The 12,774-nt window shown below is 28.8% G+C and overlaps 1 protein-coding gene across 2 annotated transcripts in view; it reads right to left on the bottom strand.

Moving 5' to 3' along the window:
* Positions 1–10,963, bottom strand: part of LOC129913949 (signal transducer and transcription activator-like) — a 29,470-nt gene extending 18,507 nt beyond the window's left edge. The window contains exon 1 of one of the 2 annotated variants that reach the window (XM_055992954.1): positions 10,714–10,962. The gene's annotated coding sequence lies outside the window, so the exon portion shown is untranslated. Of the gene's footprint in view, positions 1–10,713 lie in introns of both variants that reach the window. The other variant, XM_055992953.1, reaches the window with a different exon arrangement.
* Between the last annotated feature and the right edge of the window lie 1,811 nt (positions 10,964–12,774).

The following is a 12,774-nucleotide window of genomic DNA, read 5'->3' on the forward strand; positions in this document are numbered from 1 at the left end:
CAGGCACATAATATGAAGGAAACATGCGAATTTAAAAAAAAAATTTCTGGTGGTAATTACCTATAAAGGGAGCGGGTCATAATTCTGCTTGTCAAAGTTCTGTACGACAAAATTCTGTGGGGTCAAAATACTGTAAGACCATAATTCTGTACGTCATTATACTGTAAATACAAAATTCTGTACGTCAAAATACTGTATGAACAAAATACTGACATGCAAAATTCTGTTTTGTAAAATTTTGTACGGTAAAAAAACTGTATTTTCAATACAGTATTTTTAAAGAAATTTCCTTTGATAAAAAAAACACTAAATACTAGCTTTAAATATAATTATTGACAGTAAAGTTGTAATTTTATACAAACATAATTATTAAAGTAAAAAAGTAAATCAATTCTAGGAACACAAATCAAACTTTTCTTAAACATACCTACAAAATACATTTTACAAAAAAAATGTCAAAATCAATATAAATTTAACTTTTTTTCAATCCGTTTTAGGTATGCAACGTGGTTTAATTCAGATTGTTTTTTTTTAAATAAGTGTAGTTTTGTTTTCTCTCTCTTTTTCCCGTAGCTCCTAATAAAGTACCTAGATTAATCAGCATTAGAAGCTTGCCTCTTTATATAGTTGATCTCTTAGAAATTCATAGTAAACCCTCTTTTAAATATATCTGTAATATGTAGTGCGCGCGCACTTTTTTACATTATCAAAACGATATTTTTTACAGCATTTTTACAGTATTTTGATATACAGAATTTTGATGTACAGAATTTTGAAATACAGTATTTTGACCAACCAGAATTTTGCTATACAGAATTTTGACTTTCAGAATTTTGTTCGTACAGCATTTTGCACATACAGAATTTTGACATACAGTATTTTGGCATACAGTATTTTGAATACAGAATTTTACAACATACAGAATTTCGACCCCAACCCAATTATAAAAAAAAAATTTTGGAAACCACTGATGTACCCTTTGGTTGAATTAAGTCATTGCACAAAAAAAATTAATTTCACAACTCATGTTTCTAGCTCAAATGAACAGGCTTGTTTCCACAATTAGGGAGCGTGCTCAACCCTTGCAATATGAGACAAACGACCGCCCCTAATTTCATCTGTTCTGCGCTTTAATAGCTAAGATTCGGATGTGGCTTTTGTTTCAGCTTAAAATTTAAAGGTGGCATAATACCCCATTTAAACGACTGATAAATTACCATTAATTTTGTCACACAACGTTGTCACAATACTGGCAAAAAATTAGCAGTATTATCTACTAGCACCTTTTTGACATAATGAAATTCCCTATGAGATTGGTAAAAAGAAAAACACAAATCATAGCCTAGCTTACAAGTAGATCAACTATTCACATTAAAAATTAGGACTTTTCCAGAAGGAATTTGCAAAAAAAATAAGCTTAATATTAAATCAATATATAGACATATCTTAAACTTAAGTTTTATGTTCTGTTTTTGGGAAAGCCCAGATTAACCTGACAAGCTTGTTTGAACCTAACAACCAAATTCCAAAACAATCCAAAAACGCATAGAAGACGATTAGAGTATGACGACGCATGGTGGCATTTCTTTGGGCTTTTCCAACATCATAATCTAACTTTTGATAAAAAAAAAAACACCAATTTTTTTATTTGCATAACAAACTCTTGAACTCTTGTAGATAAAGCAAAGAAAAATTTATTTAATATGCTTCTTAGACTGATTCAAAAAAAAAAATTTTTTTTGTTCAAAGTTATATCGAAAATATTGTAGGAAAATTTTTTCAACTAAAAATTATTTTCATCAATTTTTCGCGTCGCTTTTTTTTTAATTTTATAAAAGCAGTTTTGTAGAGCGTTCAATTTTATACAAGAAAATGTTTAAATCTAACCTATTTGATGAACCATTAAAAAGTTATAAAATTCCAAACTCAAAAACACAATCTTTTCCATGTAAATCATATGGGAAATAGAAATTTACGATGCGGCAGTACTTAATGTTAATATTAAGGGCTGAAACTTTTACAGTATGTATTTTTTGTTCGTCATTTCCAACAATATTTTCGGTATAACTTTGAACAAAAAAAAATTTTTCTTTGAATCAGTCTAGTATTAAAAATTATTATTAAAATTAAAAATATTAAAAATAATATTCTTTGCTGACGATGGAGCCATCATAAGTGAAGACCCGATATCCCTGCAACGAGCACTTGATGTATGGGTGGATGTTCTAGAAGGTAGTGGGTACCGCATAAGCGCGAAAAAGACAGAATACCTATGCTGCCCATTTTCTGATCCACACAGGCCTATTCCTGACATTTATTTGAATGGTGTAGTGCTTCCCAAGTGTGAAAAGTTTAAATATCTGGGGTCTATGATAAATAACGAAGGTACTTGTGATGACGATATCAATCATCGCGTAAGCGTAGGGTGGATGAAGTGGCGGGAAAATTCTGCCATCTTCTGTGATCGAAAAATGCCCCCTAAGCTGAAAGGAAGACTCTACACCGCAGTTGTGCGTCCAGCACTCACATACGGTTCACAATGTTGGACAATGTACAAAAAGTATGAGAGTAAGTTAACGGCAGCTGAGATGAAGATGCTTCGTATGACAGCAGGAGTAACAAAGCTTGATAGAATTAGAAGTACGAAGATCCGAGGAAGCCTTCATGTTAAAAACACCATCTCCCAAAAAATTGAACACGACCGACTCAGTTGGTATTGCCATGTTCAAAGGAGAGATCCTGAGAACCCCGTCAAAAAAGCAATATCATACAACGTTCCAACACGAAATAGAAAGAAAGGTAGGCCTAAAAACTCCTGGTACAAGCAAATGCAAAACCACCAGCATTCAGTTGGTCTTAGAAATGGAACAATACAAAACCGGGAGGCTTGCCGCCGATTTCTGAGGTCAACCCGGCGAACCCCACAGGCGGATCACTAGTGTGAAGCAGTTACGTGGGATAGTTATGATCCCCTCGACATCGAGATCATAACAGCGCCGAGAAAAAGGAAGAAGAAGAAGAAGTCTAGTATTAAAAATAATAAAAACAAAAATGAACCTTAATAGAGAGTAAACCATTTAAATAAGTAACTCTACATAAATTCTATAACATTTTTCACCTTTTTTGTTTTTATTTTGGGATTCTTTACACTTAAATATACAAATTATCAAAAAGAAAGAAGAAATTATAATAACAACAACAACAAATAATAATAAAAAAAAAATAATCATCGATTAATACAAAACAAAAATTATAGTGAATCACGAGCTGTCATGCTGATAGAGTCTCTGTATATCGACTCTTTTCCAAGAATTTTATTAAATGTTTATAAATGTGATTTTGTGTGTCTGTCGTCGGTCAGTATACTACCCATAACAACAACTACACGTCACATCAAAACAAAGCGACAACAAGTTTAATTTTTTTTTTTAATTTATTAGCGCTTAGGTGTATTGATGCAAAAATTACACGTAACTTTTGTGTATGGTTGAAGTTTAGAATTTTTTTTATATTCTAATCGAGCTTTGATCCGGTGAATGTGTTAATGCAAATAATAACAAGAAAGTTGTAGGTAGGTATTTAAAATTATTATTCTTTTATACTCGTTTCTTAATTCTTAAAACAAAATTGGTTAAAAGTTAATTAATTTTATTTTGGGTTATTTTTATGATCAAATTTTTGACAAGCTTTTTTTTTTTAAATTTTAATCAATCATCGAGTTATAACGCCACACACCGGCATTACCCACGAGTCGGTTTTACCAAACGGTGTGTCTATTTTGGAGGCTTGCGATTTAACTCACCTGTGTGGCATGATTAATTTGCATTTTCATAAAACCGATCTGTGTAAAACTGGCTTTATGGTGTTAGACGGACGCATTTAAAATTACAAATTGATTTTTTTTATAAATAGAACAAACAAACGATATCTGAGCAAATCAAGTAGTTGTGTACTACGTTTGTTTTGAAATAAATTTAATTAAAGGTTAGGTCGATTTAAAATGGTATGATCTTAGACGATATTAAGTATATACGTTTTTATGTATACTTTAATATTAATAAATACTTATTAAAAAAATCTGTAGTCATTTAAAATTCTAAAATTCTAATTTTAAAGTTTAACGAACTGGATTGACTTCTAATTTCTAGAAAAAATATAATAGGTATCTGCCTTGATTGCAGGTTTGGGTAATAAATTTTGAATTAAGTTCAATTAATTCAAAGAATTGAGCTTTAAAAAAAATAAATTGACTGAAATCCTTAGAATCGTTTTTGAAAAAAAAGCAAAACAAAAATTATTCGAAACCAATTTATTAGAATGTTGATATTTTTAATTCTGGATTGCTTCCACACGCCTGTGAATGTATTCATTTGATTTCGTAGCTGGTTAGGTGGCTCTTTTTTTAATTTGTTTAAAAAACTTAATTATTTTCAATACAAAATGTTTGACTTTAATAAAAGAACAGTTATACGACGATTAAGTGCCTTATCAGAATACAAGACTTGGTTGAACGTACTGGTTCTTGCTGTTCAAAGAATCTATCAATGAGACATTCAATAAGAAAGTAAGCAGCGAAAAATTATGCAAAAATTCTTATTTTGGTTATAGTAACCATCTAATAATACTGGTCGGCAACAAAAATAGAGCATGGAGCAAACCCTACTTTTCTAAAGGATTTTTGTGGGGTTGGGGTCGAAATTCTGTATGGGCCAAAATTCGGATTCCAAAATTCTGTATTCCAAAATTCTGTATTTTAAAATTCTGTAAATTCAAAATTCTGTATTTTAAAATTCTGTAAATTCAAAATTCTGTATTCTAAAATTCTGTAAACACAAAATTCTGGATTTCAAAATTCTGTATTCCAAAAATTCTGTACTCCAAAATGCTGTAAATGATAAAAGAAAAATTGTTTTGATAATGAAAAAAGTGCGCACTTTTTTCATTATCAAAACAATTTTTCTTTTATTATTTACAGCATTTTGGAGTACAGAATTTTGATATTTTCTATGCAGAACCTTGAAGCAGTTTGCGTTCGATAGCTTAAGTTAAGTGTTATGAGTTAATCGTGATATAAAATGAATTCAGAAAAATGGAAAATATTAAATTATTAAAACCTAATAAAATAAAGGATAAATTGTGTGTCGGTGGTTTTATGTTTAATAACGAAGAAAGAACAACTTACAAAAAAAAACATGGAAAATGAAATATTTTTTTAATGAAAAATCTCGGAAAATTTTTCGGAAAATAGGGTACTTAACTCAAATTAGTCATGCACTTAATAATTCCATTCGAATTTTGTCGAAATTCAAGTCAGCAGAACATGAAAATCTCGGAAAACTTATCGGAAAATGGAGCGCTTAATTCAAATTAGTCGAACATTCAATTATTATTTATGTCCAATTTTTTCGAAAAATTTGAATTTAAAAAAAAAAAAAAAAACAAATTCAAGTTAGTAGAACATGAATTTGTATGGAAAATGAAAATATTTTTTTTTAATGGAAAATCTCGGAAATTTTTTTCGAAAATTGGGTACTTAACTCAAAGCACTTAATTATTCAAGATAATTTAAAAAAAAAAAAAATTTCGAAGATCACAGAAAAAAAAATATTTTTGGAATTTTTGTTTGGCACCTAAATATTAAACCAAACCCGAATTTTGTACTAACAGTTTGAGGCATTTTCTGGTAATTGCTCTGCTAACTTTAAATCGAGTTAGCAGAACATTAAGTTTTTCCAAAAGTAGGGGAGCACTTGATATAATTTTAGGGTACTTGCTCTGCTTACTTGAGGGACATGTTTTAATGTAGAGATTTAGAATTACAGAATTTTTAAAAGCAGAATAATGGATTTGCAGAATTTTGAAAAACAGAATTTTGGATTTACAGAATTTTGAAATACAGAATAATAGAAAAGCAGAATAATGGAATACAGAATTATGTTCATACAGAATTTTTTCTTCAGATACAGAATTTTGGTCATACAGAATTTTGGAATACAGAATAACGACCCGTTCCCATTTTTGTGTGCTGAGTCCGAATCCGTAGTCAAAATTTAACTGACACGTCACGTTTTCGAAATACTTGAATATTTAAAGGTCAAAAACGCGTTTTGGGTACATTTGACGTCAAATTACATCACCGTTAAGTTATTTTTTTTGCTAAACTACTTATGAAATTTCGAAACGCCATATTAAAACGTTCTTAAGGTATTTATATTTTTTCAAAATAATTTTTTTTCTCGAAGATATTAAAAAAAGAAATTTATGATAAATACCTCAAAATTGCTTGTTTTTTCCAAAGTAATGAAAGGTTTTTTGAACCAAATTCCAGTTTGGATTTGGACTTAAAAAAGCAACATATTACGGAAAAATATATATTTTTGACTAAACATCAAAAAGAACTTAATTGAAAATTAGTTTTTGGGAGTTTATAGCGAAAATATTGATGAGTGTAGCTCAAAAACTAGACGTGATAGAATAAATCTGTAAACAGTTTTGAATTCAGCACACTAAAGTCAATTAAATTCACCTTACAAAGTTCTTGCTCCCGACTTTTTTTTTGTTTTTTGCCGACCAGTGTAATTGGTTTACCATTAACATTTAAAAAAAAAAACAAAATTGATATATTAATATAAAATTCTAAATCAGTCAAGTGTAGGAGATTTTAGCAGACAGAAAAGTTGTACACCTTTAGTCTCTATTCATTCATCTAATTAAATTTTATTAATTTAAAATTTAATTTAATTTTCAGAGCAGCCGTGACCAATAGTTGTCCCACCCGTTACAAATTATAATTATTTTTTTTTTTTAAATAAAGAAAATTACTACTATAGAAACTATGAATGTTTTGTGTACTAAAGGATTTCAATACAAACTTGAAATAGATTTGTGAAGATTCTGTAAGCAAATACCTTATCTCAAAATCGCTTCTTGTTTTGTCCTACCCGTGACAGCAGAAATTTTGTCTATTTTCCAAAATATTCAAGTTGACATATTTTTCTTTAAAGTTAAAAAAAAATTTGGTTGGAAGTGTGTTTTTTTTTCGCGGAAAACAGGGAGGGGGTGAAGGTCTATAGAAGAGCGAAAAAAATGTTTGTGGAGTATAATCATAATCATGTGACCCTTCCGGGTGGTCCTATATTTGTATATGTAGTTTGTACTGTTTGTTACTAGAGTAGGGGCGATATTCTGTGTCCAGTGTTGGGTAAATGGCGGATGTTTGATCATTCATACGTATAATAGGTATGATAGTATTATACGTAGGTATACCGTATGAAAGTATAAAAGTAAAGAGGACGCCACTGTTTTTTTGAAGATGCTATAAACTGTCATTTTTTTCCTTTAAAAGCAAATGATGAAATATCAAAAAATTGCAAAAAAAAAAAAACAAAAACTTCTTAGGGCCAATTTTTCAATAGTCAGTTAAACAGTCAGTTAGTAATTATTCCCCAGATAGAAAATTGAAAAATAAAAAATATTCTGAAAAAAAGAAAAATCTGATAAAATAATTTTTCAATTTTCTCAAAAACTAGAAGACATAGAAACATATAGTTTTCACTGTTCGATAAGGAATCAATTGAGGCAGTTTTCTGTGTGAGTAAATTTTTTATTAAAATTCACAGTCTGGACAAAAATAGTATAAAATGAGTTTTAACTTTGAAATCGATTATTTCAAAAACAATTGGTTATAATATATTGATTTAAAAATTAAAATTAAATGTACAATTTTGCCTTTCGGAAATGGTATCATTTATTACTGTAAGTGTTGCCGTTGTTTTTTAATAATTTTTTTTTTAGAAAACTGTCCCTCCCACCTAAACGGGGGGAAATAGACCAGCCTCCTATAGAATAAAATGTTTTATTAAACTCCTCTACAAAAACCCGTTGTCAAATCCTGGCACCCAAGTTATCCTACTACGTGCCAAAATAACATTTTTGTTTTATGCCTAAAAGTTCAAATTTTTGTATCTGGGTTTAAATCGTAAAGTTTTTTTTTCTAAGCCAATTTTGAACTGATTTTCATAAAAAATACCTTGTTTCATTTCAAAATGAATATTCTTTAAGAATATATTTTTAAAACAGCATGTTGTTTTGAAAACATATACTTTAAATTGATGTCGAAGTTGAGTAAATGACGAAAAAAATGGAATTTTTGAACTTTGTCAGCTTATAAATTCTAGGTGGTTTAATCAAACAACATGTTTTGTACATTTTTGAAAAGGTCTAAATGTCTTCTATCTAAAACTATAAAGAAATCTAAAATTTGACGATGCTAGAATTTTTCCAATGAGCGAAGGTCCAAAAAACCTTTTTTATGCACCTAACTCCAGATTTTGGGAGTGTTATGGAGTTTTTAAATAACGTTTCAAATTCAGTGCAACTAGCTCTACAAATCGTGATAGGTCTCCGTCCGTTTTTGTAACACAGTGTTATTAATAAAAATGACGTTTAATTTTGAATATTTTTGAATTTGACATTTTTTTTTTTTGTTATTCTGTAGAATAGATTTTTCTTGATTGAAAAATTCAATTTTGTTATCTGATTGCTTATGAGTCTAATAACTTTATCCGTCGAACAGTTAACTGACTGTTTATTAGAAGATTGAATAATCGGCTCTTAATAAAATAGGGTCAGGAAGGGTTAGTAATAAAAATTTGAAAAAAATTTGAGCTTTTTTTTTCATAATTTGGTTGCATCCCCAATTTTTTTTTTTCCTAAGGACCACCCTATTATACATATTATGCAACTTAGTCCGCTGGGGTAAACCCTCCCCCCCCCCCTCATTTGATCACAAGGGACGTGAAGCGTGAACTGTATTTCATTTTACCGATAGAGCTTGGGAACCTTAAGTCTCACAAAAAAAATATTGTCAACACTGTTTTTAAAGAAAATGTACCCCTTAATTTATTAAATTATTTTCCTATAACAATTAAAATAAGAAAATACTTAAACAAAAATTAGGACATATAGTTTTTTCCTAATTTTTTTTTAATAAAAATTGAAAAAAAAAAAATACTTATAACTCAGTGAATAACATGATCAATTTTTTTAATAGAATGTGTTCAGGTACAATTTTATGAGAGATTGGAGATGGGATAATCGGGTTATGGAACCATGAGAGGAGAATTTATCTTGAAAAAAAAGGAGATTGGTTTGTTTTTTTTTTATAACTCATTTGTGAGTCATTTTAACTCAAAAAATCAGCCATTAACCAGTTCTTTAATTTATTAAACTTGAAGTAACGGTGAGTCAAAGTTAGCCTACTCCTCGAGCAATGGCTTCCCTTCTCCTGTCCTTCCCTTCTTTATGTCTTGTCTAGGTACTTGAAAGTGAAATACGAAGAAAAAATGGCTCTTCTATTTTTTTAACAAATTTCAAGATTTTAAGATGATCATGAGCAAAAGGTGAGATTTATTACAAAATAAAAAAAGGTGAGATTTATTACAAAATACCTAGTTGTTTTGAAGTAAAATTTTTTTAATACCATAAGAACTTAACGTGTAAGTCGCTAAATTTCCATAATCAAAAGTTTTTAAAATTTTATGTTTTGGCGTCTTTGAAAAGCAACCCCAATCAACCCCGTTTGTATGCATCATCTGTCACGTTACTGACGTCACTCAGATTAGCTTTATTTTGACAGACCAAATGTTCCTCTATCTCCATCAACACATCGAAAAAAAAAAACATTCATGTAGAATTAAAAAAAAAAAACACAAACAAACACAAATACATCACAAAAGTCACACTAATAAATAAAAATCGAAAGTCAATTTTTCCACACATAATTCATTGATTCCAACAATTACAATTGTTATAAACAATTAGAATTGCGTACTAGAATACGATAACTTTTCTATTATGCTTTTGCTATCACTGTTTTCTTTATTTATTAATTTTTCATCAATTTCAGGTTATAGTTTCTTCATAAATACTATCGAAACCATAAAAAAAAATATTTAAAAATAACTATTTCATGGTCCATTAAAAAAAAAACTGAAATATTTAAATTTGACATAAACGCAAAACCCTAACTTTTCATTCAGCAAATATTTCAAATAATAAAGCAATGTTCAAAAACAATTGATTCTTTACCTCTGAATTATTGCTGCAAAATAATTGCAACCTGTCTGATAATGTTCATTAAACAATTTCATGAAATAATATACATATTTAAATTTTCTCTTAACTTGAATTATCTATCAATATTGAGAACTTTGAACTCTATTCTTCCCTTGAATAGACAAGATTCTTTACATCAAAATCTATAACATTTGTTGATAAGATAAGATTCTAAACTGATCTGACGTTTTTTCTTATTTCTGACAAAAATATTTATGTAAAAAATTATGCACTTTGCCGAAATTTGACATTTTGACATTTAATCGAAAGACTTTATTTAGATATATGTAAAAGCAAAGTCATGCAGAACTAAAAATTTAATGCAAAAAATGTTTAGTCTTTTCTAAAAATAGTCATATCTAATTGACCCATGTAAGAGAATCTGGAAATTTTGAACAAGTAGATGCCAAACAACTTTTAATTTCTTTACAATATTTCCAAAACAACAATTATTTTTACTTTCATTGATAAATTATTAAAAAAAAAAAAAATTATCTCTAATTTATTATCGCCATTGCACATTCTATCTCAATTTTTAATAATAATAACTTAATAGCATTTTTTTTTTTCTGTTTTGAAAACATTACGATTACATACCTAGCTTTTTCCTAGAAAAACCCCCTTACTTCTTTTTTTGTTGTTGTTATTTTTTTTTGCTTCACTAATAACTTTTGTTCTTATGCAATTATAAATAATTTCTTTGAATTAAAAAAAACCCAACAGCAACACTATAAACTAGTATCAAATTTTTTTATTTGTTCACATTTAAAACTTTAGAACATTCTTCAATTTATAAAGAGAAGTTAACCCGACTTTGTCCAATTGACGATCAGATACAAACTAAAAGTTAGAATTTGTTTATGTTTCTTCTATAGTTGATCGCTCAATCGCAGATATAGAAATGTTAAAGATTTTTTTTTTTTTATTTATTTTTGCAAATTGCAAGTTTTAATAAAGCTTTGAAATACTACGAGAATGCATGTCCGTCTCAATATTGGTTGTATTGAGATTCGTTAAGTTTTGGAAAAGTAGAATTTTCGTTAAGAAAACTTTAATTTTTTAAGTAAATATTGTAACAATTTTAACCATTTTTTAAAAATATTTTTGTCTTAAAAATTAACACAATAAAGATGACATTTTTATTGATGGAATTCCTTTGGGAATTTTCAAAATAATGCAATGACATCATCTCGCACAAAGCGTGATCAGCGCCACGCCACGCCAAAGATAATTGAGCGCAGTATATTTCAAGAAAAAGCGCAGTAGATTGCAATATACCGCAGTAGATTTTTAAATATACAAACAAAATTCAAATCACAGAAATATATTTTACTACAACACAAATCAAACAGTTAGCTCAATAGTAAAAAAAAAAAAAACAAAACAGGTCTATCTTCGGTTCCACGTCATTTCACATAATTTTTTTCGCCCGAAATCTTAACAGGTATTGCGAGTTTCACTTTTCACCAGTAGCCAAAATAAAACTGAGCTAAAAGATGTCGGTAACTTCTCGAATTACCTGAAAAAGAGTTAAAAATAAGGCTAATTTCCCGAACATGAACAACTTTTCGCCCGCAACTCAGAAGTAACAAGTGAAACTCAATTTTTCGTTTGGAATTTTGTTCACGTTAAACTCACGATAGGGCTGCATTTGAATTTTTCAGTGAATATATTTAGAGTGAGTTAACGTGGCTCAGTATTTAAAATTTTGAAATGGACAAAAATAGGTACTATTAAAATTTTTAAAAGGGGAGTAGATTCGTTTTGCTGCGGAGTAGATTTTCATTTGGGCTAAAACGCAGTAGATCTACTGCTAAAGGAGTAAGGTGGCAGCCCTGAGTGTGATAAAACACAAACTTTCTTATTTCTGATAGAACGACAGTGAACTCACAAATGGGGGAAAACGGTCGTTATGATGGTTACGAACTTTTTAAAGTTTTAATTATTTTATTCGACCCATTAATATGGGTTTTATTTAAAACATGGGCTTTTCTTGATTATAGGTGATAAGTTGTAAGTGCGTTGGTCGTAATTGTCAAATGTCAAGTGATAAGTGACATAAGGCAAGTGGCTCGTGCAACTTGCAGCACTTGTAACAATTGTATACTTAAGTGACAGTTAAAAGTGGCAAAGGTAAATGATATATACCTATCTTTTTATCAGTGTGAACTTTTTGTCTAAGAGCTCAAATTTTTTAAGATATTCCGAATAAGAATGTATTTCATTGCAATGTTCTGAGTTCTATTCATAGTTGTAAAAATATCAATTGAAAAAATGAAAAAAAAAAAAAATTATTGCAACTGAAAAATATTTGCAAATACAAAATTTTCAGCATTAAAAAAAAAAATCAATGCAAAATGTTTGTATTAAATATTTTTTTTCGTCTAATTTCATACAATTTTGGCTATTGTATGAAATTCGACGAATATTTAAAAAAATTTAATACAAACATTTTGCATTGATTTTTTTTTTTTTCAATGCAGAAAATTATTTATTTGCAAATGTTTTTCAGTTGCAATAACATTTTTTTATTAATGCAAGTTTTTTATATTTGCAAATAAATATTTTTTTTTTAATCCAAATACTTTTCAGTTGCAATAAAATTAATTATTTTTTAATACAAATTTTCTTCAGTTGCAATAATTATTTCAAATGCAT

This window comes from Episyrphus balteatus, chromosome 3 (assembly GCF_945859705.1).
Source record: "Episyrphus balteatus chromosome 3, idEpiBalt1.1, whole genome shotgun sequence".
Taxonomy (NCBI): domain Eukaryota; kingdom Metazoa; phylum Arthropoda; class Insecta; order Diptera; family Syrphidae; genus Episyrphus; species Episyrphus balteatus.